The 16397-nt window shown below is 37.3% G+C and overlaps 1 protein-coding gene across 1 annotated transcript in view; it reads left to right on the top strand.

Annotated features, from left to right (window-relative positions):
• Positions 1-12810, top strand: part of LOC134755207 (uncharacterized) — a 417347-nt gene extending 404537 nt beyond the window's left edge. The window contains exon 3 of the mRNA XM_063691730.1: positions 12742-12810. The gene's annotated coding sequence lies outside the window, so the exon portion shown is untranslated. The remainder of the gene's footprint in view (positions 1-12741) is intronic.
• Positions 12811-16397: the final 3587 nt, after the last annotated feature.

Here is a 16397-nt window from a genome sequence, read left to right on the forward strand (position 1 = left end):
ACGGCGCCCGGGCGCGCCCCCGCGGGCTGACTTCGCGGATGTAAGATCCTACATCCGATATCGGATCGGACAATGTGAAAACGCTCTTACTCTCAGAATTTCGCACGAGTAACGAAAAATACGTGAATTAAACCGTAAAATTAGTTTAATTTAATGGTGCTTGTTCATTATTTAATAGAGAAACACAATGTTCGAACATTTCATGTGATCGACGAGACGGCAAATGCGAAAGCAAATGTTTGCTTGACACTTGAATGGTCATATCGGCAAATCAGTTTGTGAATGTTCCCTTGAACATTGATTTTATAAAGGGACGGTATATATAATTGAGCTAAGTGTGGAAGCACCAATAAAAACGTGAAACTCCTATGAAAATATGACGTTTATTTGAAAGTAGCTAAGACAGACTTTTAGGGTTCCGTACCTAAAGGGTAAAAACGGGACCCTATTACTAAGACTCCGCTGTCCGTCTGTCCGTCCGTCTGTCCGTCTGTCCGTCTGTCTGTCTGTCACCAGGCTGTATCTCATGAATCGTGATAGCTAGACAGTTGAAATTTTCACAGATGATGTATTTCTGTTGCCGCTATAACAACAAATACTAAAAACAGAATAATATAAATATTTAAATGGGGCTCCCATACAACAAACGTGATTTTTTTGCTGTTTTTTTTTCGTAATGATACGGAACCCGACTCGCACTTGACCGGTTTTATTATTCTTGACGTAATTTTTATTCTTATACGGCCAAATGTCTGCAAACACCGCGTCAAAATTTACGATATTTGTATTAGACAATAAAATAAAGTCAAGGGTTAGGCTACTAGCAGTAGCAGTAATAAAAAGAAAGCGAGATAAAAGTTATTTGGCTCTCGATGCTGGTTTATTGTTATTATCATGGGCTTAAGGTATGTTTTCGTTGGAGCGACTTAGGTACATACATATTATTCTGTGTTAAAGACATCAACTGTAACAGCAGTGTTACAGGGTTAGGATAGTCTACTCCTTATAAATAGCTAGTATTTTAATACCGATCTCTAAAAATATATTCACACGTCACAATTTCTTTGAAATCAACTTAGTATAAACACATAATCATAGGTTTGGTTTCATGTTGCCCTTTTTCGGCGAGCCGCTCGTAAGATATTTGACTCTTATCATAAGTGCGTTAACTAAAACAAAAGTTATGTGGCCGGTGTTTATTAAAAGGGCGTAGGTTAATTATTATAAGGTGAAGGTGACACATAAGTCCTCTAGTTAAAACTTTGATGACGTATGTTTATACAAAATGTATGTACAGTGTAACGTCTTTCTCTTACACAAATTAATTCGTGTGAATGTTATTGTATTAAAAAAAATAGACCTCCGGGAGGATTAGTCGGGATTTGGAGTTCGAAACAACTGGCCGAATTCGCGTCGTGATGTTTAGCCAGAAATTAATTAATTTGTGCGTTGAATACATAAGTAGTTGTTTAGGTAATTAATGCATAGATAGAATTTTGAAAGTGTAGGTTTAGTAAAAGTGGTTTAACTATTATGACAATAAACTCTGTGTAGAGATTTTAAGTGCTTCAGACCCTGTGTGTTTCCTTTATAAAGTGGTAATGTGTAAGAAATTAATCCTTTTATATCCTTAGGTCGTCACGTCGGGTGCTCGTTGTAATTTTTTAGCTGAGTTCAGCGTGTTTCAAAGGGTTAGGGAAATCGTCATGCAGTGGACGATTTGTACGTAGGACATGATAAATCTCTTCTGCAATGTTCCTGAGCTGAGCGAGCGAACAAGAAGAAGATTATAGGGAACCCTTCTGGCTACATTCGTATCTTTTCATTTACATAGATAGCTTGATTAAATTTGGTATGAAAGTGGATAAAACACCAATAAAATCACTTTTATTTTGATCTGATTGCATGAATTGAATGTTGTCATTGCAATGAAGTTGTTTTGAAGGAAGAGCTTAATACCATATACCAACACAATTCATATTTGGCTCTTTCCGACAGAATGACGAAGTTGTAGTGTCACGCATTTAATTGCTTCTTTGATCCTATTATTTGTGACAAATAGTGAACCACAATAAAAAAACTATTTAACACATACCATGTATTTTGTGCCTCACACACACAGAAACATGTACACACACTCGAACACACCACACCACACTTACCCCTACATAGCTGACACACCACACGTTTAGTCTATATGCATACACACACTTAGGTACACTCGGAATAAGGACAATAAGGTCGGTGGCTGAGAGTAGCTCCTGCCGGCTGGACGCCGAAACTCGCTTTGGCCTGAAGTATCTGACGTATCAGTGCTTCAGAAGTCCGAAGCCTCTACACTACACACAAGGCCTGAGTTGTTTATATCTTCTGCAACATTTCACTCTGTAGTCCTGGGATTCAACCACTCGATATGTGCCGACCCCTGACGTCTGATGTCGTGTGTGAAGGTAGAGTGCTCTCTTTCCAATTTAAGGGGCTGCAGCACAGTGGATGTTGTAGAGTATAAATAATATTCAGAGCACCTTGTACAGATCGACAACACTTACTAACTTAGTCACAAATACGCGAGCTGCATGTCGGTTAGGGAAGCGTAAATACCGCAGCGCGTAGATTGCATGGCGTAATTTAAAAATGCATTGTGCGTAAATATATTTTTAAGAACGTCAGGAAAGTGAAGAATGTCGAAGGTTGAGTAGGTGTGATGGTTTGAATATTTTTCTGGTTTAGTTAGGATTGTTTCCTGACGGTTTTGAAGGACGCGTAGACGGGCATGTTCCATTCTCAACGTCACGCGAGGCAGGGGTGTAGGATGGCAGGGAGCACCTGGACATTCAAAAACCAAGTACTTAATATATAACTTAGGTTTCCCTTTCTAGACTTACAGTCTGATATCACAAGGTCCCTGTTGCTTTGCTCTGCGACGGAGCTTATTATATTCAAGTTAGAATTAAGTTAGTTATTAAATATTACAACAATGTAAATCTACATGTAAAATCAGGTAATTAAGTAAACTAATTATTATTTTTCTTTAGCCCATGCTGTCTTCGGTGAGTTGCATGTTCATTTATTTAGTTAGTTTTATTTAGTTTTTAATTCTCTTACGCTTACGGGTAATTTAATTGATTACGTTTACTTTGTTTTGTTTTATTACGTACATTATATGTTTGTTTTATTACGTACAATTAAATTCAATTACGAAAACGAATTCTATTTTTACTTAAGAACACGCATACGGATCCGTAATTTTAATTCATTGATGAATACGGATACGACACGGATCCGGAATAGGCATTGAATTTTAATTACGAACGGCTTACACTGACGGTTTATTTTATGTCGGTATAAACGTTATAATGCGAAAAATTATTATTATTATTATTTCTTCTGCGGTTATATTTTTGCGAACGGTTTTTTTTTGATAATTTTATTTATACGTAAAAAAGGGGTTAAGAAATTAATTTATTTTAATTTTAAATACATCGATTTCATAACGATATTTTATCACAACGTAGAGGGTTATACAATTTGAACTAGACGATCAACGAATATTTAAGGCCAATATTTAAATTCGAAGCATAAGGGTTAGTGCTTTTACACAACGTCTACAGTAAAATAGAGAAATGATGTCTAACACAGCGTACTACGTAGGCGAATAACACGCGAACGCGGGCGATCTCGTTGCCGCCGCTTCGCTTCGCGTTTGCAAGTTGCTCGCTTACGTAAGACGCAGTGTAAGCGAACTCTGCACCGGCAAGTAACGACAGCAAGTGACAGATGAAGATAATATTTATTTTAGAAGAGGGAGAATTAGAAGATAGTAAATATGAAAAATAGAATAGAAAGTCTAAGGACTTCATAACTTTTGAAAGTTATTGAATAAAATTGTCACCGTTTGAGTACAATCTATATTTTAATTATACACACCCGGTATAGACTGTGATAAAGACATAAACGCCTACTAATAAAATAGAGAAATGATTGCTAAACATAGTTTAGGGCGTAATGTGGCAAATCTCCGAAGAAAAGGTGAACTGTGTGAGAGATGTTATGAAGCGAAAGCATGTGAATGATAAGATGACGGACAACAGAGATGTGACGATGATGATGATTAAGCCTTAAGGTTATGTCGCCACGCTGGCCCAATCCGGGTTGGAGACTACACAATACACATCATACACCTATTATTTTTCCGCCTGCTTACATCTGCAACTGCAGGTTTCCTCCCGATGTTTTCCTTCACCAAAAAGCTAGTGGTAAAAACAGAGAGTATGGAACTTATGCCCGACGAATGGGGCAGCGGCAAGCGAATTATTAGTCTGGTCAATGGAACGGCCGCTAAAGCGAAGGATTATAATGCAATTCCAGACTATTGCCACCACAGACCAAGCACCACAATATACCGTTTTAACTTTAACTGGTATAGAGACTCTATTGTATGGAGACGGTCTTTGGCCTAAATGACTTATTGATGATGCCTAGGCCTAGCCAAGATGCTACCGTACGAGTACATTGACAAACCGGACAAAAGCCAAACGAAAAGTGGTCAAAAAGTGTATCGGGATGACAAATGCTACGAAAAGTGGTGGAAAAGTGTATCGAGATGACTAATGCTACGAAAAGTGGTGGAAAAGTGTATCGGTGTACTAAAACCCATTTAAATGGTAATTCAAGTTGATTGACTTGTTTTATTTAAACAGCGCAAATAGGCGCTAACAATTATAGGTACATATATTTTCATATACAGATGTTATGGAGGCTAACTCTAGGAAAAACTCCAGTAATGGACGTGGATCCAGTAATGGGCCCCCTATAATGAACATTACCCTATCAGTATAAAGTATGTAACTAAGTAAATATTCTTTATTGCACCAATAAATATACATTTTACATACATGTAAAACTACAAAGAAATATTAAAGAAAAATAGAACCGTGTAACTGAACAGGTGCTCTTATCGCTAAAAAGCGATCTCTTCCAGACAACCTTTGGGTAGCAGGAAATGTAGAACTCATACAAAAGGCAACAGGTAGTGCAAGGAGCTAAATATGGAGACTATTAAACACAAACACACATACTACAAACTACTTAATATACATATCAAATACTGGAATAGGAAATAAGTTTTTGGCAAAAAAAAAAATTTTTCGTATGAGCTTGTAAACTATACAATTATACTAGATTACTTATTTTAAAACAATTTTTGTACTTGTTGCAGAAAATACTGTTAGTTATTTAATTTAGTTTAAGGTTCGTGTACAGTAATTTTTAAATGACTGAATTCGAATCCTGCACAATAAAGATGAAACGGGATGTAAAAACTTTTGACGAAATCGCAAATCTTTGGTACCATCCTTGAGTTCTTGAATGCTGTGATTATTTTCCCTGTCTACATTGTGCAAACTTTTTTTTTAATGAACCATTGAATGTTGTTGAAAGTTGTCAAATCAAATTGATGAGTAAAAAAGAGGGCCCATTTTTAAACTCGTTATTTTTTTGTAATGCCAAGGGAATTCATTAAAAATATTTGAAATTTATTCAGTTTACACAAAACGTTTATTTAAAAAAAAACTTCTTATAACTGTATAACTTTTATTTGATCAAAAGCCCGCAATTGCCTGACGAAAATCTCGAGACCTTGACAGTTATTATATCAACGTTCGTGTCTTTACGGCTTAGTTTGATTTATCTAATACTTTGTTCTGTATTTCCTCAGGATTTATGGTAGGTAGGTATTATCACATCGGTAGGTACTTATGGAGTTATGTTGTCAAATACTATATTTTACAAATGTCTGTTTCGTATAGTGTTATCGGATTTCGTTTTAAATAAAACTCGTTTTCTTAAAGAGTTGTAAACAAGTAGGCCAAGCAATAAGAAGGTATATAGGGAAATGCTTTTTCCCCTCACTAGCTCGGAAAGTTGTCTTTTATCCTTTAAAAACAAGCGGGGAAAAACGCATTTTATCCACTAGTGGGGAAAGTAATTTGACCTTGGATGGAGCGTGTTTAAGTAGCTTGACAGATAACAAAACGTAAAACGCTCATAATAATGGTTCGTTCGATATTAATTATCATTAAATAAATGGTTTGAGAATCTAATAAAAAATACCAAATTTAGCTTTATTTAATGATTTTATGTCATAAACCTTAAAGTTCCATAAGAAACGTTTGTTTTTAATAATGATGTTAAATATAATTCTGAACGCACAAGTTGAGCCGATGCAATTTCAAAACGCATCATTGACATTTCATACGTCAGAAATGTCAACATTGTCAACAAAATTTTTGCTTAATAACTTCTCACGTGGTCATTTACTGAGTTGCACTCTGGACTTCCGGTTCGAGCGCCATCTTGATAGTTAGCATCGTGATTAATTACTTTGTTTTTTGCTTATTAATATTGTTTAAAGTGTAATATCGATAGCTTATTATACAGTAAACTAATGTGGTAGTGTGCAGTGAATGGAGAATTAATTTTGAAGCGCGTTTAACCACCATCTTGGAGTCAACGGCCGGTAGTCCACGTGCTTCTTGTAAAGACTAGCTATCGATTTACAAGAGCTAACAAATCACCGTACACTGTCTTGTACAACCGTACAATTTTTGTCGTTTGTAAACCTCTCAATACCTTGATACTGGCGAAATAGTCCCACTGGGCTGAAGCCATAATTTTAAAAGAAGAAGAAGAAGAACTTCTCACGTAAAAATACAGAATTTCCAGAGTTTTTGTTATAATATCGTAAAAAATGAGTGATTCCAGTGATAAAGATGATCTAACGCCTGTGGCTGTTGCACTTTCCTCGCTATAGTGAGGTGAAAAGTTTTGTGTTACACACGGGTGCAAATGTATTTTACTTCTCGTGTGTTGAAACACGAGCAAGCGAAAGTATTCTATAGTTGAACCACGAGCGAAGCGAGTGGTTCTAAAATAGAATCCTGAGCGTAGCGATTCCACACTCGCAAGTAAAATACAACTATGCACCCTTGTATAACAAATAACTATTTTTGGGCATTTATTTCCTGGCCTAAAGGTAATATTTGTATTAACTTGACTGTTTTAGTTTATCCCAACAAAAGCATAAATGTGAAATAAGAGCCAAATTAAATATAAAGTATATATTTCGTTGTTGACTCACCGACAAAAGAATTGAGATCTACGTATGTTTTTTTTCCAAAATCTGTAAACGCCAATCTACATTAACTTGAAATCGAGAGAAGGTCTTCTAAGACCGTTTTCGCCTAGCAGCACGGAATCTGGTAGCTGCCCTCACTGACCCATTTAGAAATTCCACCCTGTATATGGGTGCCAAGTTCTGTGCTGTGTAGAAAATCCTAAAATTATAAAGTATTTGACTTGGCTAGTTTTTACTTGTTTTTACCAACAAACCAAATTTTACAAAAGTAACGTAGACAAATATTATTATTATGTATTATTACGTAGACAAGAGCACACAAGAACGCTGGAAGAACTACTTCAGTAAACTTATGAACGAAGAGAATGATTGGAGTGGAGTGGAGTGCTAGAAAATGCTAGAAATAACATTGGTATGGTGAAAGAGATCACTATAGAAGAAGTAAAAATGGCAGTGCAAGTTGGGCCAGATGGTATACCTGTGGAGGTATGGAAGTTTCTGAAAGCGGATGGATGGAAGTGGCTGACTTTATTCTTTAATAAGTTGTTGCAAGAAGAGGCAATCCCTGATGAATGGTGCAACAGTTCGCTGATGCCCGTTTTTAAGAATAAGGGTGATGTACAGCATTGAAACAACTATCGGGAAATAAAGCTCATGTCACATAGTATGAAGATATGGGAAAAAGTGGTAGCGAGACGAATGAGAAGAAAGTGAGGTAACACAGAACCAATTTGGGTTTATGCCGGGCCGGGGAGCTACGGACGCCATATTTGCACTTCGCCAACTGTGCGAAAAATACAGACTGGAAAAGGCATACGATAGAGTCCCCGTAAGGTTCTGTGGTGGTCTATGAGAGAGAAATGAATGCCAGAGAAGTATGTGCGGCTTGTTCAGGCGATGTATGATAGAGCCAGTACTCACGTCAGGTCTGAAGCTGGAGTAACCGACAAGTTCAATGTGGCGGTAGGTTTACACCAGGGATCGGCTTTAAGTCCGTATTTGTTCCTCCTGGTTATGGATGCTCTGACATCGAACATACAGGAGAAGGCACCTTGGTGTATGCTGTTTGCCGATGATATTGTTCTTGTCGGAGATAATGCACTTGAGGTCCAGAGCCGGCTGATAAAATGGCAAGAAAAGCTGGAAAGTGTGGGACTGAAAATAAGCAGTTCCAAAACGGAGCACATGTTCTGCGATTTCGGTGGTCTATCCAGTTTTTCCCATATTGCCTTAGATGGTGTATCCCTACCAGTCTGCTCCGACTTCCGGTACCTTGGGTCATTGATCCAGAGTGACGGACGCATCGACCGTGACGTGTAAAATAGAATAAATGCGGGATGGATGAAATGGCGACAGGTCTCTGGAACAACTTGCGATCCACGAATGCCTCTTAAATTTAAGGGGAAAATTTACAGGACGTTCGTGAGACCTGATGTAATGTATGGATCAGAATGCTGGGCGACGAAAGTGACAGATGAAAGAAGAGTGCACGCAGCAGCGGAAATGAGAATGTTGAGATGGATGTGTGGAGCAGGGACCGGACAACCCTTTCCGCGATAAAACCCTTTCAATGGGCGACACTTAAACACGGCTAACACATTGAAAGACTTTCCCTTTTGAACTGCAAGCCCATTCATACCCCTACCTTTGACTAACCCTTACCGAAAAGCTAACCAAAAATAAGGCTAGCCCTTAATAAGGGTTACCCTTACCTTTAAGCGCTTTTCATAAAGGTTTCCCTTTGCGTGAAGGAGACAGGATTAGTATATATCTACGGTAGTGTATGAAAAGGAAAGAAAATACGTGCCTAGTCAAAGAACGCCGCCGTCGCCGCCGACGATCGCTCGGATTCGAAGTAATGTGTGCTTTATGAACAAGGTAGACGACTTAAATTAGCACGCTTATATGCTAAAAGTGAAGCCCTTTATAAGGCTAACCCTTATAAGCAATATGCAAGGTGTTGGTGAGCGGATGATAAGGGTTTTGTAAGGGTATTTGGGCTACCGATTACTCAAATGTGGTAGCTTTATATAAGGGTTTTTAAAAGCAAAACAAAGGGTTTCGTCTGGCAAAGGGTATGGTGAGTTAAGCCTTATGCAATACCCTTATAAAACCCCGATAAGGGATAGCGGGCCGGTCCCTGGTGTGGAGTGACAAGAAAGGATCGGATTAAGAATGAGTATATTAAGGGAAGTTTGAAAGTAGCACCAGTAACAGCAAAAGAATGTTAGGGATGAATGTTGGTGGACGGAGAGCGAATGGTAGACCCAAAAAGCGATGGATGGATTGTGTGAAAGAGGATATGAGAAAGAAAGGAGTGAGTGCTGAGGTGACGAAAGATAGAGGAGAATGGAAGAGAAAAAATGTTGTGCCGACCCCACATAACGTGGGATAAGGGCAGGAAGAAGAAGAACGTAGACAAATATTATATAGCCTAAATATACTATACGTAAAAACTTCGTCATTCGATAGCGTGACGAGCGTTCGTGTTTACGTTGTTTATTTTTGTATGGGATTTTGAACAGCGCGTCAAGCAGGACGTTTTGGAAACTCAAAATCCCATACAAAATAGCAATTCATGGAGACGCCTTGTCTGTAATTTGCTGTACAAAAAAGTCTGCCAATTTTTGCGGGAGAAGGGAACGTCAAATGTATATGTAACGTCAAAATAACCATGTCACATAAACGTCAGTCCATACATTGTGTATGACCCTCAGAATAATGACTAAAGCATAGAAGTCGGGCAAAAATGCTTCGCAAATATGTATACCCGTACTTTACTTCCTTACGAATTAGATAATGTGCCGAAAAGAGATGCATATATGCTTGTTATTTCTCATTTACGTAAGGTGTCATAAGTCTGATAATTTGCTAGGGATGTAACTGTGTCGACTTTTTATATCGATAAATTATGCATAAGTTTATGTGCCGTGTAAAATAATAATCACGAAATTGGCAAATTGATAATAGCTGGCTAATGAAAGTTGAACCTGAAAAAACGCGGCAATTTCAAGAAATCTGTAGCAGGCGGCTCGTTGAAATGAAATGAAATGAAATGCGTGGAATACAAGGATTGCATAACTTTTACACTTTTTATAATTTTCATATTCTAAAAATCATTAAAAAGTATAAAAATTATGCAATCCTTGGAATCAAAGAGCCGCCTGATATGAGGATTAATGCATGTACCTAATATAGCTTTTATCTCATTTGCAGTCTACAGAACCGTCTAACTATACCTCTCGTTTTTTTATCATTAGAAAGAAGGCGAGCGATCTTAACGTGTCGTTTTATCGAAAAACACTTTGAAAATAAGTCACAACAAATATAATATACGATCATTTACATACTTTTGCTTTCATAAGTAAAATATTGTTATATTTATAAAAAAACTTGTCAATAAAAAGACACGTGGAAATGGTTTACCGTTTTTTCTAATGCTAAAAGACTAAGTATAGTTTCTAGTCATGTACAGTCAGCTGCAGAGAAAAGGCACCCCCCTGCATACAAAGTTCTGTAAATTAGTATGGACGTGGGGTACCTTTTCTCTGCAGCTGACTGTACCAAATAGGAAATAATAAAAAAAAACGTTCGTGTAATATTTTTTTTATTTAATAATAGGGAATATTACGCGAAACTCGGCGTAGGTGGCGCCACTATCACAATCTGAGGGTCTATCGCGAAACAAAAAAATCGAAGTTTCGTTATCTAACATCTCTGTCACTCTTGCGTATTCGAGCGATAAAGAGGCAGCTAGATAACGAAATTTCGGATTCGAGTTTTCCGGTAGGTCCCCTGAAAACTTGTCAAAAACCTGTTAAAGGTAAAGTATGAATAAGTTACTCTACGGTGCACTAAAAAAGCTAGTGCTGCACTCTGGTGGCAGAACATTGCAGTAATATCCCCTATTCCTCGTCCTTTGGAAATCTGAAATAAAAAGTTGAGTTTTGTGACCAACAATATTAATAAAAGGAACATTCATCAATGATCATTAATGTCTTTTTTATTAGGGTTCCGTACCCAAAGGGTAAAAAACGGGACCCTATTACTAATACTTCGCTGTCCGTCTGTCTGTCACCAGGCTGTATCTCATGAACCGTGATAGCTAGACAGTTGAAATTTTCACAGATGATGTATTTCTGTTGCCGCTATAACAACAAATACTAAAAAGTACGGTCCCCTTGGTGCGCGCGTCCGACCCACACTTGATCGGTTTTTAGTATTAAACTATAGTCTGGCAAACACAATCTGTCAGTAAGTAAGAACAAAGAAAACTATAGGTACAGTCGAAGGCAAAAATATCTATCCAGACAAATGGCTTAAAAATATGTGAACACGATTTTATTGTCTGAGCGTACACATATTTTTGAGACTGGGACTTTTTGACTGTACTCATCAATTAAAATGAGACAGTCCTGGGCCAAACTATAAGAAAGCTGTAAATGTCGATTGGTTATTGGTTGGTCGATACATCACTATGCCAAAAATATAACCTTTCATACTTAGCAGAAAAGTTCGAAAATATATGCAAAAATCTATATAGACTTGAATGCAAGTAATAATTACATAAACAACATATCGATTTCTATGTTTAGGGTCAGGTCCTATAAATTAATTTCTTCAAAATTGAACAAAACTCACCGATTAAAGGTTATCGGTTCGTGCGTGTTTTCTTTTCTTCCTGTATGCGATTTACAGCCCTCGATCACACAAGACATTATCACAAAGGGAACTTCAAACCATTACAAATAAAAACTCTGCACGTTTTCCAACAATCTTTCAGGAATAGCAAAAATATAATTAAAATAAACCAAGATGACCGCTGAAACATCCCGAAATATTTCAACTAAAATAATACGACTATGTCAAGTTGTTACAGTTGACACCTACCTGTGAAATAACGAACATATATTTTATTTGGCTGGATTATATTATAGAACCACATAGGACCATTTGACATTTCCCTCAGTTTATCTTATGACAATACTGAAAAAAACGAAAGAACTTGCGGATTGTTGTCTCACTCACTCATAGATAAAAAGTAATAACGTGTTGTGAATACGATATCTTTTACCAAGCTTTTATTTTTGCCCGGCTTCTTTGCTTTAGTCATTATTCTGAGGTATGACCATTGGCCGACTATTTTCGTCTAACAGAGGGGAACCCCTGTTAATGGCTACTCCGTTTGGTTATATCCTCTAAGAGTTACAAATGAAGCACTTCGGTATAATCAATATAATCATACTCGTGCTAGTTGTGAGTGACGTACGTGTGTATATTACGTAAGTACCGACGATGAGTGCGAAGTAAACAAATACTCATCCTATCTTACAGAACAGATTTGTAATAGGTAGGTACTACAGTAGATTATATTAGGTATGAGTCACTCTAAAATGGTCCGGGTCCGTACTGACGCGACAGACATTTCGTTTTCTATAGAAAATAAACAGTCATAGTACCTAAATAAAATAATAAGAGTTATCTTTTAGAATTTTGTAAGTATGTAATTTGTTTTTCACCACACCATCTGGTAAAAGGCCCTCTTGATTGTTCAAAAATTTATAAGAAAGTTGCGTTGCGTTCCACATGTGGGGCAAAGTAATCAGATGCAAATTTTGAGCTGTTTCCTTATGTTAGCTAGTAGAATTTACTTTTAAATGATGATTTTGAATGATTTTTAGGGTTCCGTACCCAAAGGGTAAAAACGGAACCCTATTACTAAGACTCCGCTGTCCGTCTGTCCGTCTGTCTGTCCGTCTGTCACCAGGCTGTATCTCATGAACCGTGATAGCTAGACAGTTGAAATTTTCACAGATGATGTATTTATGTTGCCGCTATAACAACAAATACTAAAAACAGAATAAAATGAATATTTAAGGGGGCTCCCAAACATGATTTTTTTGCCGTTTTTGTACGTAATGGTACGGAACACTTCGTGCGCGAGTCCGACTCGCACTTGGCCGGTTTTTTTTTATTACGTTCATATGGATGTGAATTATTTGGTATTTCATATTTTCCTCGCGTTGATGTGGTGGAAATACTTGTGTTTCACTCAGTGGTAAAGTTTGCCTTGAAGCCCGCAACGCTCAAGATTTCACTTCTCGAACCACTCGCTACGCTCTTTCGCTTGCTCTGGTATCAATATTAGCACGAGCGGTTAAACAACAACTTTATCCCCTTGTAAAAGAAATAAATATTTCGCTCTTAACTGATATATAATAATAAAATAAAATAAAATAACAAACAAAGGCGCATAGCTATAGTTTATAAACAATAAATTGTGTAAAAATATATTTTAATACAGTTGCTCAAAAAGTGCTACTTTACGTGGCTGTTTAGCGTGCGGAAAGTTGGTTTTCGCATACTAGTGCTTTTTACTTTTCCAATATTTTTAATTTTTTTTCATGACTACTTATTGATGAGTGTTAATATTAGTTTCCTTAAAACGTCGTAATCAACATAAAAACCTACTGTTAATGTAAGAATACGAAAAATATGCATATTTCATATTTTATTACTTACCTCTTCATCATTATAAGTATTAACACGTTTATTGTTTAATGTTGAAAAACCGTTCTTAATAAGTTGTCTGAATGGAACGGAACGCCTGTCAAAGAAGAGGCGTATTTTCTTACTGCAAGAATGTTTTAAGTTTTCAAAGGCAACATTCAATATTGTTTTTATAAATATACGATACACAAATAATCGTAAATAACGATATTTAGGTAATAATAGTACAATGTTTTAATATTTACAATTGTTTCTGTCTTATAGAACATGCATTTGAAAAAAAAACTTTCATTGAAGTGGGTTCAATAATAATAAGTATAATAACAAAATCTATTCTAGTCGAATAAAAGCTAGAAAAACACCTCTTCATAATGTCAATGTCAATGATGTCAGTGTCACAGAATTAATAATATAAAAGTTTCGAATTCCATTCCTTACTTGTTGCTTTTCTTATTTTTTCGCAACTGTATTAAAAAACGTCGTTCGATACACATGCGGATATGTCATTCTTCACTCGTCCCGAGTCTACTCTCTATATATCTCGGTACTCGTGAAGTAATGACATACTTTCCGCACTAGCATCGAAATTTACTATTACAGTACACATGGTGCTACTTTCTCGCACTAGTGCGTCAAATAGCACTTTTCGTGCATATGTCGAAAGTTTAAAGGGCCATACCATATGTACTGCGGTCGTGTTTTAATTTATCGCCACTCGTTTCGAATTTCCTCTTTTCCGCACTTGTATCGTAAATAACTATTCCATAAGAGAAAAATGGGGACTACGTTTGTATCGAGAGCCGATCGTCCCCTTTCCTCTAACCGCTATCGATCGCGTTGTCTTACGTGGTCCGTCTTGCGGTCGAGGTGATCTGTACCCGTACCACGAGTTAATGTCAGTGTATTTACTTTCTATACATCTCGCTCGCACTAATATGTCAGTACGAGCGAGATGCATTAAAAATTAAGTTACGTTCACGCTAGCGTTTATGTCAGTGCTAGGGTTGCCACCCATACTATAATATAGTATCGTACTATATTTTAATCAATTGTACTATATATTATACAAAAACAATCTCCTCTTCTTCTACCTAGCGTTATCCCGGCCTTTGCCAGGGTCCGCTTTCCTACTAGCCTTTCTCCACTTTGCGCGATCCTGGGCGTCCTCTCGTGTGAGCCCGTTTACGCTCATATCGGCTTTCACGACATCGAGCCATCGCTTTTTTGGTCTGCCCTGGGGTCGGGGGCCGTCAAGGGCTAGGTTAAGGCATATGTTTCATCTGGCCTGCGACAAACGTGGCCGTTGGCGACATTCTTGGAGCTTCTCCGCTACGTCACGGACTGCGAGACTGCCACGGATGTACTCGTTACGGATGCGGTCAGCGCGCGTAACGCCGCACATCCACCGCAGCAAAAACAATATTGTACGAAAAATACTATATTTTCATAACTCAAGAAAGGGTTATACAAATGTCACCGATATCACATCGTATGCGAATTGGATTTTTAATTCGCCTCAAATCGGCGCGGCTTCCTATATTTTTTTTTCCAGTAAATACTATATTTTTTTCAATATTTTGACAATAATACTATGTGTGTAAAGAAAAAAGGTGGCAACTCTAGTCAGTGCCGAACTGATGGTAGCCGTTACTGAGGGCCTATCGCGAACAGCGATGTTCGCAATTTGTCACTCCAATTACGTCTTGGAGTAAAAGAGAAAGATGGCCGCAATTTTCGGACTCCAATATTCGCGGTAGGCCCTCAGTGCTGTCCTTATAGGGGTCATCCATTAATTACATAACACGTTTAGGGGGTGGGAGCGGTTCAAGAAAATGTGACATGTTGTGACAAGGGGGAGTCACAAACTTTGTGAAGTCACTTCAATTTCATCAGTAACCGAAAATTTATCGAAATTATTTTATTCGCTGTACAGTTAATCAAGTTTTTGGAACGATAATCGTTTTTATTCGTTAAATTTTCTTTCCTAATCGGTTTTGGGCTATAAAATTACTAATATTTCTTTTGGCAAATAAAGAAATATTAGTACTAGTATTAGTTATACTACATTTAAGAAATGTGACGTCACAGCAGGGGGGGAGCGGTTACAAGGAACCCTCCTTGAGGGGTCAAAAAACCTAGAAATTTATGTGACCTAATAGGGTATTTGACTGTATTTGAAATAAATTATTTTACACCACGCATGAAATAAAGCACCAGAAGATTAATAGAGAAACGTAGACAACAGTTATTTGTATACACAATTTCTATTTTAAAACCCGTATAAAACTATAAAGAGGGGAATTTGATTGTGACGTCACATGCTAGTGTTTCATATAAATTTCGTAGCAGCAAAATCGTTTTGACAGTAGTCAAATACCCTATTAATGGATGACTATGGTAATAAAGCGGTAGCGTACAACACAACCACACCCATTCCCATAATAGTATACTAATGTATTGAAACATTACATGATCAGTACATGTGTACAGATTTGAATCTTTCTCCAATGATATAAGGTAGAAAAGTGTTTATGGTGTGTAACGCGTGTACAACACCAACAAGTCTGCCTTTACGACCTAACCTCATTAGCGAGAGAGTATAATAAAAAGGTGTATGAGCTGTTTAAATGGTATGGGAAAGTCTACATGGTGATTTAGGAGACGTGAGCACTGAGCAGAATCAACACAGCTTTCAGTAAAAATTATAGTCAACTGTTTCGTATCAGTATCAGTGGAATTTACATTACGAAAT

The sequence above is a fragment of the Cydia strobilella genome, chromosome Z (genome assembly GCF_947568885.1).
Source record: "Cydia strobilella chromosome Z, ilCydStro3.1, whole genome shotgun sequence".
Taxonomy (NCBI): Eukaryota; Metazoa; Arthropoda; class Insecta; order Lepidoptera; family Tortricidae; genus Cydia; species Cydia strobilella.